Below are 15,090 nucleotides of genomic sequence, written 5' to 3' on the forward strand. Positions count from 1 at the left end.
TAGTTTCACAAAGGGGATTTTCAGAGAGCTGAAGGTGGCAGACAACTAGATCCTGTATAGGAAATAACAAAGATGGGGAGGGCAAAGAACATGCAGAACTAGTGAAAGCTTGCAGGGAGCTGATAAAATGTAACAAAAACCACTGACTGGTTTACTGCTAGCTAATCAAAGGGCTCTAGCAATTATCCAGGGGGAAGCAGACAGAAATCAGAAGGAAGGTAGGCCCACTTCCCACTTAGGAGTAGGAGCAGTTAACTGTGTTTCCAAAAAGTCTGAGCTACTGAAATGCATTTTTAAAATGTGTTTAATGACCAAATAAAGTGTTTGGATAACTAGGGAGCAACTAAGATTTCCAAGACCTTTTGCCTGACATTGAACTTTAATGTCTGTGTTTCAGGCTAGCAAAGCTTTAAGCACAGAAGTGCAGACCCTGCAAATATTTTAAGGATATTTATCCGTGGTAGCTTCACCAGTGAACTCAATGGGAGTATTTGCCTCTATAAAGGTACTTGGTGTTTGCAGGGTCAGAGCTGCAGTAAGGGCTTGATTTAAAAAAAAAAAAAAGAAATACGTTGTCCAAAGTGAACAAATATCATAGCAGATCAGCTGATGCACAAGGCTCCATGCACTTTTGTGTGAAGTATGCCAGACTGAGGCTCACTCACCTCCACTTACTGCCATGGGTGGGACAATCTAGACGTGGTAGTGACAGTCCTGGGGCAAGTCCATGAGTCCCTGCACTGGTGGCGGCAAGACTGTTGCATAGTCACCAAAGGAATCCCCGACAGCTCTCCCCGATCTCTGCTGACGTTAGTAACAGGCATGTCAGATTTGGGCTGGGGGTACATCTAGGGGACATGCAAAGTCTAGGTTGGTGGTTGCAGGACAAAATACCTCTACATATTGCGACAGGGTCAGGCGAGAGGGCTAGCTCAGAAGGGGAGAGAGAAGGAACACTAGTTAACAAATCAGCCATCAGGGATCTGAATGTACATAAACATGTAAGTGAGCACTTTAATCACGCAGGACACACTATAAAGGACCTTAGGGTAACTTTGTTATTACAAAGGAATTTTAGCAGCAGATTGCAGAGGGAGACATCTGAATTGGAATTCATTTGCAGGTTTGATACATTTAACCTGGAACTCAGCAAAGATCTGAACAATCTTATGCATTGCAAGGACAATTTCCCCATCTTTGATATTGGTAGGAATGGCCTCCATGCCACTTAACTTAATTTACTCCTCCCAGAGGTCCTCTTCACTGTTTTCTTTTCTTTTTTTTCTCCCCCTCCTCCTCCTCCTCTCTCTCTCCCCCCTCTTTGCTTTATATCCACAGTCTCCAATACATTTACCATATGTGGTGAACAGGATACCATGGTGTGGTGAATCTGGCTCTGGAGCTGCATGCGGCTTCTGGAGCCTTTAAATGCAGCTCCTCCTAGAACTGCACGTGGGGAGTGCCATCCACCCACTCCACACACACACACCCCGGATGGTAGGAGAAGTGCGTGGCAGTGCCAGCCCCAGCGACATCTCCAGCCATGGTGGTGGCCCTGGCGGTGGCTTTGGCTGCAGCCCCAGGGGCAGATCTGGTGGTGGTGGATCTAGCAGTGGGTCTTCTGAACCACTGGCATTAAATTAGAATGGGTGCGGGGGGATCTTGGCTCTGGGGGAGGGGGCTTGTGTATTTAGAGCGGCGGGCGGTGGGGGGCGGGGAGGGGACCTGTGGCGAATATGGACGGACCACAACCACAAGTGTGGCGATCTTTGGCTGGACACTGGTGCTTTGTATTTCCCTGATTTCTCGGTTCTGCTCCATAATCTGAACTGGGTCTTGCCCACGAAAGCTCATTGCCTCACAAATAAAATCGGTAGTCTTTCAAGTGCTACACGACTGCTTGTTTGTTTTAATTAGCCGAGGGTTCACTTCAAGGCAGCAGGGAGCAGCTGAGAAAGGGCTGCTATAAACCACTTAGGGCCAGCTGAGCTCATTTGAGGCTGCCGCCGGACGGTTCAAAAAGTCTTTCCTGTTGGGAGAGGGGCAGGAGAGAGGAAGTTGGAGAGAGGTGAGGAGGTGATGAGAGCATGAGCGAGCGCACGCACGCACTAGCTAGCTGAGGAGAAGGCGGACAGCATTACCAGAGACAGCAGAGAGGTGGGGAGTCCCTTCAGGGAGTGTTTGGGCTTCCCTGCCCTCAGGTGACCACAGGGGTCAGCCAAAGTCTGGGGAGGACGGCTCACCTAGCACAGGCAGCGCAGGGGCCCCCAACCTCACCCTCCTTCAGCCAAGGGACTGAAGTCCAAACTATGGCTGAGGCATGTGGGGCCCAGTGTGTGGTACCCAGATTACCTGCAGGACTGTGAGCAGAACAAGGGGCTGGGGCCCAGGAGTGAGACTGACTCTGCCACAGTATCACTGCCAAGGAGCCCGGAGCGGTTCATTTGACCTGCCAGAGTTTTCAGCCAGTGCAGGATCACAGTGGGACAGTTGTGTCAGACAATACCATTGCATTGTTCTGTACATAAACAGGAAGGGCGGCGCTCGATCCTCTCCCCTCTGCCGGGAGGCTCTTCTCCTTTGGGATTTCTGTGTCTGATGCCTCCAGCTGGATGGATCAGGTTATCTCCCAGGGGTGCAGAATGAGCTGGCAGCCCAACTCAGCAGATCGATCTGAAATCACGAGGGATCCATCCGTCCAGATGTCCTACGTTCACTCTTCTGCAGGTGAGGTTTCCCCCGGGGAGGTCTGTTTGCCACCAGGGACAAGAAGCGCCAGAGTGTTCTGTTCTTTTCAGAGCCGCAATCCGGACTCCATCTTGGATATGTTCGTGCTCCAATGAGGGCAGAGGTGGATTTACACACAAGCTAATTAAGCTACAGTTTAGGGCCTCAGATTAGGAGGGGCCCTCTAAATCATGGTTTCCCGAACTGGGGGGGCGTGCCACCCTGGGGCAGGTGTGAAGAAATTCCGGGTGGGGGTGTGAGACGACCCAGCCACCCAGCTATTCCCTCCATCTGAAGAAAGATCTGGCCTTTGCTTCCGGCTCTCAGCCCCTGCCATTTGACATGGGTGACCCAGCGCTGCCGCTCTAAAAAGTAGGCAGCTGGCAAAGACCCACATGGAGCTTGCTGCCTTTTGCAAATGAGAGTGAGTGTGGGTTGCAGGGGAGGAGGATGGGATTAGATGGGGGCTGGAGGTGCCTGGCTTTGTGGAAGGGCAGGGGAGGGGCTTGGATGGGTGGCTTGCGGGGCTTACATGGCTCGGGTAGTTGGCCAGTTTGTGGGCCTTGTGGGGCTCAGGCGGCTGGCCCCAGCAGAGCAGGGCTCGGGCAGCTTGGGCTGGTGGGCGGGCAGCTGGCCCTGGCAGAGTGGAGCTCAGGTGGCTGCCTCGCAGCTGGGGTGGCTTGCTGGCCCCAGCAGCATGGGGCTCAGGTGGCTGGTGGGCAGGTAGACGACTGGCCCCGGCAGCTGGCAGGTGAGCAGGTGGCTGGCCCCGGTGGTGTGGGGCTCAGGCGGGCAGCTCTGGCAGCGCAGGTCTCAGGTGGGTGGGCAGCTGGCATGGGCAGCTCTGGAGGCTGGCATGGGGCTCAGGCATCTGGCCAGCAGGGGCTGCACCAGGCAACCACAAGGGGCCAAGGAAAATTATTTGTGCTAATTTTAAATTTTAAATAATATTTTATATCAAGCTTTTGTGTTTATTTAAAATTACGAATTTAATTTTTTGTTAAAGGGGGTTGGATGATGCTAAAGAAGAGGTGTGGGGTGTGTGAGGGTTTCTCAAAAATCAAAAAGGAGGCATGATGCCGAAAAGTTTGGGAACCACTGCTCCAAATAAATAAATAAAAATACTAACATACTTGTTCTGGTAGGACCATGGGCCTCAAATTTGACATAGCTCATCTCATCGGCACGTCTGTGGCAGGAGGAGGAATTTTCTAATGTCTGCCTCCTCCAATGCCATTTGTGCACAAGGTCTTGCTCAAAATGCACAGAGACAGAGCAAGAATAATCCTGCTGGCCCCAACATGGCCTTATCAACACTGGGAAAAAATGCTGCGAGCATTCTCAGTGGATGCACCAATAGCACTACTGCTTCACCCAGACATGATCACTCTGGACCATGACCGCCTTCTGCACCCAGCTCTGCAGTCCCTTCATCTCATGGCGTGGAAGCTCTATGGTTCTAACCACAGGGGTACACCTGGTGGCTCTCTCAGCTTTATACCTGGGGGAACTCTATGGTGATGCATTTTCTCAGGGAGTTATAGAAGCTGTACCCTCATGTATGGCCACCAGTACCTCACCTGGGACTTCAACCTGGACCTCTCCAGGCTAATGAGTCCACCATTTGAGCCCCTTCCCACACACTCCCTGCTCTACTGTTCTTGGCCATTACATCGGCTAGGAGGGTATCTCAGTTGAAGGCGCTTACTTCAGAACCTCCTTACATGGCCTTTCATCAGGAAAAGTGCAACTTAGACTGCACTTAACCTTCTTTCCAAAGGCAGCGTCCCAGGCACACAGGGGACAGGATATCTTTCTGTCCACATTCTTCTTTCCTGAAACCACTTGCCAGCCTCCTCAGATGTCCGAAGAGCCCTAGCATTATACATCAAGCATACAAAACTGTTCTGAAAGTTGATCCAACTCTTCATAGCTGCAGCCAACCAGCTGAAAGGTCTCCCAGTCTCCTCACGGCGCATCCCGTTGTGGATCGTGGGTTGCATTCATCCATACCTGCTACCACCTGGCCAAGGTCCCAGCCCAGGTAATTGTGGCTCATTTAAAGAGAGTGAAAGTCTCTTTCACTGCCTTCTTGGCCCAGGTGCCAATCCAGGAGATCCATAGAGCAGCAATGAGGTCTTCTCTGTGTACATTTACTGCTCATTAGGCCAATAACCAGCCGGTCAGAGATGATGCAGCTGTCAGCAGAGGGGTTCTCCAATCACTGACTCCTTGACTCTGACCCCATTTCATGGGAGAGAAAAGCTTGAGCATTACCTGATTGTTCACCTTGATTGCAAACACTCGAAGCAGGGCAAAAATGGTCATCTCTCATAACTGTTCTTTGAGATGTGTGGTTCTCCTCCACTCCAATCCCCAGCCTCCGGCCCATCTGTTAAAGTAGCCAGCAGAAAGGAACTGAAGGAGGGGAAAGGGTTAGGTTGGCAGGGATATATACTGAGCACCTCTATGGGGCTTGACGCCTGACCCACTGAGGGCTGCTAAGAAAAACGTTTCCAATGCCCATGCATATGCAGACACGTACCTGACTGGAATGGATGTGAACAGCTCATCTCAAAGGACAAGCGTTATGAGAGGTGGGCAACTGCTTTTTACTCCGCTTGGCATCAGAGCAGCATCCAGCTCCTGGGGACAGAGTGGCAGATGCAGACACGCCCCGGCCACCTCCATTTCCTGCTGCCACCCCTCCTTGGTCCAATCATCTGCACCAAAGTGTTTACTCAGTATGGGACAAAATGTTCTAGACCTGCCGGTGACGTCATCAGCGCTCGGTGACAGTTTAACTGCCCGTCAGCATTGCTGAATATGCTGTACTATGGTAGCACTACCACTGTCTGCAGCGCCAATGAGAACAGGCCCCAGCTGCAAGGAGCTGGGACGAAGAGCTGTGTTAAAGATGGGTAGAAGACCACAAATTGAATTCAGCTTTGTATAGTTAATGAATGTCAGGGGAAAATACTCTGAAACACACATCTCAGTGAAAGGAAAAGCCTAACAGCAAAGACTTATAGGTGGGTCTTGGGTCCTGCAGGAGCTAGGTCGGCATCTGGGTACTCCTGGTATTTTCATTTGGCAGGGGTGATTTCTGATGCTGCTTTTTTAAGGGCTGGCACACTGCTTAGGGCAAGGCTGAGCAAACTTTTTAGGTCGGGGCCCCACTTTTCAACCCTGCAATTAGTAGGGACCCCAACCTGTCTAATGTAATCCAAACCGACGGAAATTTCAGTTGTGTTCATATGAAAAAAGAAAAACAACCAAACCCTGTTGGCACATGTAAGAAAATCAGTCTTAAAAAAGCCTGGAAGAACTTTATTTATGGGTACATAAATGTGACCGCACACACATAACGACAGGAACAGATTTCAACATTTTTATGAGATGGATGAGCCTGAACCCCAGCAGCCTATCGTGCTGCATCCCACCTTTTGAAATGTTTGCCCCCCTCTTTGCTCACCCTGGCTTAGGGGCTGGGGGCAGTGTTCCCCATAAGCTGAACACTTTGGCAGTAGCCCAAGAGAGATTCAGCTGCTGCCCAGCTGGCTGGTAGACCACCCAGAGCCTCTCACAGTGGACACCATGCATGTCTACTGGTAACACATCACCGCACATGCGTTGGTGCACATAACAACATTTATTCAGTGCATGGATGGAAAAAATGAAAGGGAACACTGGCCCTGGATCAGCATCTTAGGTGCTTCCTAAGAGACGTAACAAAGCAGCAGAAGTAACAGCTTGTCTTCCATTCATTTCCTTCAGATGAATAGGATATGCCAGCATGGCACTTGGAAGGGTAAATTTGGTGGCCATTGTATACTGGGGAATGGTAATCAAGGCCCCCAGAGTTTCCTCTTAAGAGCTTTGTGATAAGGGAGCCATTTGTAGTGTGTAACAACTTCATTGGTCCTGCAACCTATGAACAATGCTAAATATTATTATGTGCGAGTATAGGGGTGCTCAAAGTGGGGGGTCAACCCCTCAGAGGGGCATGAAATTTTGTAAGGGGCGTGGCACAGCACAATGGGCTTCTGGGTCTCAGGCTCACCCATCCCATTAAAAATGTTGAAATATGTAATTGTTTTTATGTTTGTGTATTCACATTTATATTGGGATTACTAAAAATTTTATATTCTACAGATTTATTTGCTTACATAGGTGAAAGAAGTTTTTTTTTTCATATGAACAGAACTGAAATTTCTGACAGTTTGGATTACCTTAGGCACGGTGACCAACTGTCCTGTATTGGGTGGGATGGTCATAGAATCATAGAATCGTAGAGCTGGAAGGGACCTCAAGAGGTCATCGAGTCCAGCCCCCTGCCTAAAGCAGGATCAACCCCAACTAAGTCATCCCAGCCAGGACTATGTCAAGCCAGGACTTAAAACCCTCTAGGGATGGAGAATCCACCACCTCTCTAGGCAACCCATTACAGTGTTTCACCACCCTCCTGGTGAAGTAGTTTTTCCTAATATCTAACCTACACCTCTCCCTCTGTAACTTCAGACCATTACTCCTTGTTCCGCCATCTGCCACCACTGAGAACAGTTTATCTCCAGCCTCTTTAGAGCTCCTCTTCAGGAAGTTGAAGGCTGCTATTAAATCACTCCTCAGTCTTCTCTTCTGAAAACTAAACAAGCCCAAATCCCTCAGCCTGTCCTCATAGGTCTTGTGCTCCAGCCTCTTAACCATTTTCGTTGCCCTCCACTGAACCTGCTCCAGCACATCCACATCCTATCTATACTGGGGGGCCCAAAACTGGATGCAATACTCCAGATGTGTCCTCAGCAGTGCCGAATAGAGGGGAACAACCACTTCTCTAGATGTGTGCGAAATACTCCTTCTAATGCAGCCCAATGTGCTGTTGGCATTCTTGACTACGAGGGTACACTGTTTACTCATCCTTTCATCCACCATAATCCCTTTCTGCTGTACTGCTGCTTAGTCAGTTGGTCCCCAGCCTATAACAATGCTTGGGATTCTTCTGTCCCAAGTGCAGGACTCTACAAGTCTCCTTGTTGAACTGCATCAGATTTCTTTTGACCCAATCCTCCAATTTATCCAGGTCACTCTGGATCCTATATCTACCCTCCAACGTGTCTACCTCTCCCTACCTTGGTATCATCCACAAACTTGTGGAGGGTGCAATCCAGTCCCTCATCCAAGTCATTAATAATGACGTTGAACAACACCCCCCCCAGAACCAAGCTTTGGGGCACTCCACTTGAAACTGACTGCCATCCAAATAGTGAACCATTGACCACTACCATTTGGGCCCTACGATCAAGCCAGCTTTCTATCCATTTTATAGTCCATGTATCCAATCCATACTTCCTTAATTTATGGACAAGAATGTTGTGAGAGACTGTATCAAAAGCTTTGCTGAAGTCACAGTGTTTCACATCCATTGATTTCCCCATGTCCACAGAGCCTGTTACTTCATCATAGAAACTGATCAGATTGGTCAGGCATGACTTGCCCTTGATGAATCTATGCTGACTACTTTTGATCACTTTTCCCTCTTCTAAGTGCTCCAAAATGGATTCCTTGAGGATCCCTTCCATTATTTTCCCAGGTACTGAGGTAAGGCTGACCACTCTATAGTTTCCTGTATTGTTCTTCTTTCCTTTTTTTAAAGATGGGCACTACACTTGCCTTTTTCCTATCATTTGGAATCTCTCCCCATCTCCAAGAGTCTTCGAAGATTATGGCCAAAGGCTTGGCAATGACGTCTGCCAATTGCCTCAGTACCCTTGGGTTCATTAAATCCAGACCCATGGATTTGTGTATATTTAGTTTTTCTAAGTAGCTCTTAACTCGTTCCTTTCCCACCTAGGGCTGCCCTCCACCTTCCCATATTATATTGTCTAGCACCATAGTGTGGGAGCTGTCCTGACCTGTGAAGACTGAGGCAACAAAAGCATCGAGTACTTCAGCTTTTCTTACATCATCCATCACTAGGTTACTTCTCTCATTCAGGAATGGCCCCAGACCTTCCCTGATAACCCTCTTATTGTAAACACGCCTGTAGAAACCCTTCTTGTTACTCTTCATATCCCTTGCCAGCTGCAGTTCCAATTGTGCCTTTGCTGTCCTGATTACTGCCCGGCTTTTTCCAGTCATATATTTATACTCTTCCTTAGTCATCTGTCCAAGTTTCCGCTTCTTATGCACATCCTTTTTGAGTTTAAACCGACCAAGGATTTCCCTCTGAACCCAGTCCGGTTGCCTACCATATCTGCGTTTCTTATTATGCGGCGGAATGGTTTGTTCCTGTGCTTTCAACAAGACTTCTTTAAAATACTGCCTGTTCTCCTGAACTCTTTTCCCCTACTTCCTCATTTACCAGGAGATCCTGCCCATCAGTTCTCTCAGGGAGTCAAAGTCTGCTCTTTTGAAATCAAGGGTGTTTATTTTACTGCTCACCTTTCTTCCTTTTGTCAGGATCTGCCCACTCCTATTTCTCCTACTAGTTCCTCCCTGTTTGTGAGCAGCAAGTCAAGATGTGCACAGCCCCAGTCAGTTCCTTCAGCACTTGTACCAGGAAGTTATCCCCAACATTCTCCAAAAACTTCCTGGATTGTCTGTGTGCTGCTGTATTAGTCTCCCAGCAAACGTCCAGATGATTAAAGTCTCTCATGAGAACCAGGGCCTGTGATTTGGAAGCTTCTCTTAGCTGTCTGAAGAAATCCTCATCTACCTCATCTCCCTGATCTGTAGCAGACACCAACTACAACATCACCTTGGTTGCTTCTGCCTCTAAGCATAACCCAAAGACGCTCAACCGGTTTTTCCTCCCTCTGTATACTGGAGCTCTGAGCAATCATACTGCTCCCTCACCTAGAGCTCAACTCCTCCTCCTTTTCTCCCCAGCCTGTCCTTCCTAACCAGCTTATACCCTTCCATGACCGTGCTCCAGTTATGCGAATCATCCCACCAAGTCTTTGTTATTCCAACCGCTTCATACTTCTTAGACTGTGCCAGGGCCTCTACTCCCTCCTGTTTGTTTCCTAGGCTTCTTGGGAAAAAGGAGTCCCTACTCATTTTTTAAAAGGGACAAATTGTCCCCTATTTAGGCTCTCAGGGCCCGGGAGTGGGAGTGCCCATGTCTGCTGCTTTCCCAGGGCTCCAGGCCAGGAGTTACCACAGCTGCTGCTTCCCTGTGGCCCTGGGGCTGGGAGCAGAGCCATATTTGGGACAGGGAGATATGGTCACCCTAAGGTTGGGGGCCCTGCTAATTTCAGGGATGAAAAGTGGGGCCCAATGTAAAAAGTTTGCTCACCCCTGTGCTAGCAGAAGACTAGTTCTCAATAGTAATGGATGGCAGAACAAGGTGCAATGGTCTCAAGTTACAGTGTGGGAGGTCTAGCTTGGATATTAGGAAAAACTATTTCAGGAGGGTGAGGAGGCACTGGAATGCGTTAGCTAGGGAGGTGGTAGAATCTCTGTTCCTAGAAGTTTTAAAGTCCCAGCTGGACAGATTTCTGACTGGGATGATGACAGGGGATCTGAAGAAGTGGATCAGCTCTACGAAAGCTCATCACCTTATTTTGTTAGTCTTTAAAGAGCTACATGACTGCTGGTTTGTTTTGTGAAGATGCAGACTAACGCAGCTCCTTCCCTGGGATGATTTAATTAGGGCTGATCCTACTTTGGGCAGGGAGTTGGATTAAATGACCTCCTTAGGTCTCTTCCAGCCCTAGAATTCTATGATTCCAAATATTCATATTGATTAACTTCATATAGCCACATCTACACAGCTATATCCCTCTTACACACTGTTCCCAGAACATCTTTCTGTGTTCTCTCTCTGGTTATGTCTACCCTGCAACTAGACACCCATGGTTGTCCTATCCCAGCTGGTTTTGGCTAAAGGGCTGATTAATTGCCATGTAGCCAAGTTTTAGGGTGCAGCTTGGGCTCTGGGACCCTTCAGCCTCCCCTCCCAGTGCTCTAGAATTTGGTCAGCGGACTCTGCCTGAATACCTACTGCAGATACACAGCCCCTTAACTCAAGCCCCACAAACCCAAGTCAGCTGGCTTAATGTTCCCTGTAATTTCCCCCCTTGTGGTGGAATAATTTTTATTGTGTGTGCCAAGGGATGCGCACCACCAGTAGAAACACATGCTGCTGGCTGCGGGCATACTAAACATCTGCACAGCACTTGAATCTCTTCTGGGTGGCCACCTACATGCTCAGCTTACAGGGAATACTGCAGCTGGCATGAGCCAGCCACAGGTTTTTCCATTGCAATGTAGACATTACCTCAAAGGCCCAGTATCCTGAACATAGTTCTTGCCTAGCATTTAAATTTCCCTTGATAAAAGCACATTGTCGTCAATTAAAAAAATTGTGGCAGCTTAACTATCCCTGCTGTCAAATATTTTATCTCCTATTGTTACTAAGAACTGCTGTACACTAATATTCCACTTAAAGATATATTAGAAGCAATCAGGAATATCATCCCTGATGTCACCACAGCCAATCTGGTGTCTGACCTCTGTAACTTTGTCTCACCCACAATTATTTCTGATATGGGGACAATTTATACCTCCAGATTAGTGGAACTGCTATGGGCACCTGCATGGCCCCACAATATGCTAATATGTTTATGACTGACCTGGAACGATGATTCCTTAGCTCTCGTCCCCTATTACCCCTCCTCTACTTACGATACATCAATGACATCTTTATTATTTGGACCCATGGTACAGAGACTCTAGAAAGAGACTTTAACAGTCTACACGCCACCACCAAATTATGCCTCAACCACTCCACATGAGAGATACATTTCCTGGACACTGCAGTACAAATCAAGGATGGCCTGATCAGGACCACACTCTACCAGAAACTCACTAACCACTATACTTACCCACACGCTTCTAGTTTCCATCCTACACACACAACAGCTGTGTCTACACGTGCACGCTACTTCGAAGTAGCAGCACTAACTTCGAAATAGCGCCCGTCGCGGCTACACGCGTCGGGCGCTATTTCGAAGTTAACTTCGACGTTAGGCGGCGAGACGTCGAAGTCGATAACCTCATGAGGGGATCGGAATAGCGCCCTACTTCGACGTTCAACGTCGAAGTAGGGACCGTGTAGATGATCCACGTCCCGCAACGTCGAAATTGCCGGGTCCTCCATGGCGGCCATCAGCTGGGGGGTTGAGAGATGCTCTCTCTCCAGCCCCTGCGGGGCTCTATGGTCACCGTGGGCAGCAGCCCTTAGCCCAGGGCTTCTGGCTGCTGCTGCTGCAGCTGGGGATCCATGCTGCAGGCACAGGGTCTGCAACCAGTTGTCGGCTCTGTGGATCTTGTGTTGTTTAGTGCAACTGTGTCTGGGAGGGGCCCTTTAAGGGAGCGGCTTGCTGTTGAGTCCGCCCTCTGACCCCGTCTGCAGCTGTGCCTGGCACCCTTATTTCGATGTGTGCTACTTTGGCGTGTAGACGTTCCCTCGCAGCGCCTATTTCAATGTGGTGCCGCGCAACGTCGAATTTGAACATCGACATTGCCAGCCTTGGAGGACGTGTAGATGTTATTCATCGAAATAGCCTATTTCGATGTTGCTACATCGAAATAAGCTATTTCGATGTTGGCTTCACGTGTAGACGTAGCCAACAAGATCCATTGTTTACAGTCAAGCCCTTAGGTACAATCGCATTTGCTCTGATCCTACTGACAGAGACCAAAAACTAAAAGATCTCTACCAAATATTCATAAACCTGAATTACCCACCAGGAGGAAGTGAAAAAACAAATCAACAGGGCCAGGCGAATACCCAGAGACCAGCTACTTCAAGTTAGGCAAATAAAAACCAACAACAGAACACCACTGGTCATTGCCTACGGCCCCCAACTCAAACCACAGCAACGCATCATTAAAGACCTACAACCTATCTTTAATCAGGATGCCACACTCCAGAAGGCCCTAGGTGACAGGCCTGTTCTCTCCTACAGACAACCTCCCAACCTTATGAGGATTCTCACCAACAACCACAGACCAATATGACAATAATACCAATCCTGGAACTTCCTTGCAACAAGCCCTGTTGCAAGCTTTGTCCGCATGTCTATTCTGGAGATTTCACCACTGGACCTAACCAGTCTGTTCTGGTTTGGCTATGGTCTGAAGCAGTGGGTCTGTCCCACGAAAGCTCACCTAATAACCCATTTTGCTAGTCTTTAAAGTGCTACTTGACTGCTTTTTGTTTTGGACCTAACCATGTTATTCACAGAATCACGGGCACATTCTCATATTCCTCTACATCATATATGCCATCATGTAACAACAATGCCCACATACTTTGTATAGAGGACAAACAGTAAACACGCTTCGACAAAGAATGAATGGACACAGAACAGACATCAGAAAACTCTTAACTCACAAGCCTGTCAGCCAGCACTTTAATGGAGTGGGTCATTCTGTTAATGACCTGGAAGTCTGTGTTTTACTGAAAAACGAACTTTAAGAATAGCCTGAAAAGAGAGATTGTCGAACTCTCTTTTATATTCAAATTCGACACATTAACATGTGGTTTGAACCAGGACGCCAATTACCTCGGTCATTACATGGACTCTTTTACATACTTTGTTTTATCTGACTCTTGACTCCCGCCCCTCCTACTGCCCCTCTGCTCTTCTGATTGGCCTACCTCGGTTACAATTTTTCTGATTTGTCAACCTTGATTACTATTTTTGGTTCTGTGTGCCTTAAATATTGTCCTGGTTTGGCTATGGTCTGAAGAAGTGGGTCTGTCGCACAAAAGTTCACCACCTAATAAATTATTTTGTTAGTCTTTAAAGTGCTACTGGACTGATATAGACTTAGCACGGCTCTCTCTCTGTTACTTTAAGAGCTGCTGAGATTGCTATACATGGGAGAGTGTCTGAGAGTGACTGAATTGCCTGTATAAGGTCTTTATGAGATTCCATATCATTCGCTATGAACTTGGAGACACCGCTCTGTCTTCTGCCTTTTAGACAACATATGAAATAGGAAGGAAGCACAGGGGCCCATTAGGAGCTAAATTGTTTAGTAAACATCTAACCATGGAACTGTACCTGGCTTCTTAAATTTACAAGATAGTGAGCTCTACTAATGGACTCAGAGACGATGTAAAGAGATACAACCCCTTTTCTTCATACTGTATTCTCCTCCCCAAATCGTGTAAAAGGATGGTTTTATACAAATGCTTTTATTATCACAAGATTTATGCCAACCAGAGAAGAAGCTGCTTCCAGAGAATCCATCTTAGGTGTTACACCAACTGAGAGTTTGTGTTCGGGAGAAAAGAGACTTTAACAACCATCTACAGAGGGAATGCTCAGAACTAACATTCGTATTCCAGTTCGACACATTACCATGTGGTTTGGACAGTGACAGCAGTTACCTGACCCATTCTAAGGACTCTTTCACATACTTTGATGTTTGACCTCACTCTTAATTTCCCCACTCCACCCCGCCCCTCCTCTGCTCTCCTGATTTGCCAACCTTGATAACAATTTTTCTGATTTGCCAACCTTGATAACAATTTTTGGATCTGTTGAAGCAAAAGACTTCTCTGTGTTTAGGCGGCTAACATTCAGCTTTATTGAATTCAATAAGGCAACAGATGAGCCAAACTGGACACTACTAAAACCAGGTCCAGTAAGGCTGCTTGATGCAGGTAACTCTAGTATTTTATACCCTTAACACAAACAAGTCCAGAGCCAGAAGCAATTAGTTAGAGAAACCTCAATCATTTTCAGAGAGAAAACTATCAGCAAGGAGGAACAGGTACTAGAGAGTAAGAGCCCCAAATCCAAACAGTTCATGAACACATTCTGCTTAAAACAAAAAGCAGTCAAGTAGCACTTTAGAGACTACCAAAATAGTTTATTAGTGTGTAGACTAGCATGGCTTACTCTCTGTTACATTCTGCTTAGTTCATCCTCCCTGCCCCTCCCAAATAGGTAAGAAAAAATTCCAGCTCTTGTGTACGTGCAGAGATAAGAAACAAAAAATGGCTTCTATATAAGATGGCTTCCACAACTCCCCCCTTTTAGCCTTAAAAAGGCTAACTCAGAAGTCATATCATGGATACATCTCCATTAAAGTATTCACATACACCTCTTGGTTTGTGAATACCAATAGGTATAGGGCAACAAATAATAATAACAATAATACCAATAGGTATAGGAGCACTACTCCGAGCTGTACTCACGCGAGAATGTTGTGGTTGACGCAGCCCTCGATGCCGTCGAGCTCCTACCAGTAATGGATGAACTGGATCAAGAACTGACTGTGGATGAACCGAAGAGAGCCATCGACAGCATTGCAGCTGGAAAGGCCCCTGGCTAGGATGGT

The 15,090-nt window shown here is 47.6% G+C and overlaps 1 protein-coding gene across 4 annotated transcripts in view; it reads left to right on the forward strand.

Annotated features, from left to right (window-relative positions):
• Positions 1–15,090, forward strand: part of TAB1 (TGF-beta activated kinase 1 (MAP3K7) binding protein 1) — a 56,117-nt gene that overhangs the window by 32,540 nt on the left and 8,487 nt on the right. Inside the window, exon 13 of one of the 4 annotated variants that reach the window (XR_012647580.1) lies at positions 2,533–2,727. The exons of the other annotated variants lie outside the window; for them this stretch is intronic. The gene's annotated coding sequence lies outside the window, so the exon portion shown is untranslated. The remainder of the gene's footprint in view (positions 1–2,532; positions 2,728–15,090) is intronic. 4 annotated transcript variants of the gene reach the window in all.

The sequence above is a fragment of the Carettochelys insculpta genome, chromosome 1, assembly GCF_033958435.1.
Source record: "Carettochelys insculpta isolate YL-2023 chromosome 1, ASM3395843v1, whole genome shotgun sequence".
In the NCBI taxonomy this organism is placed as follows: domain Eukaryota; kingdom Metazoa; phylum Chordata; order Testudines; family Carettochelyidae; genus Carettochelys; species Carettochelys insculpta.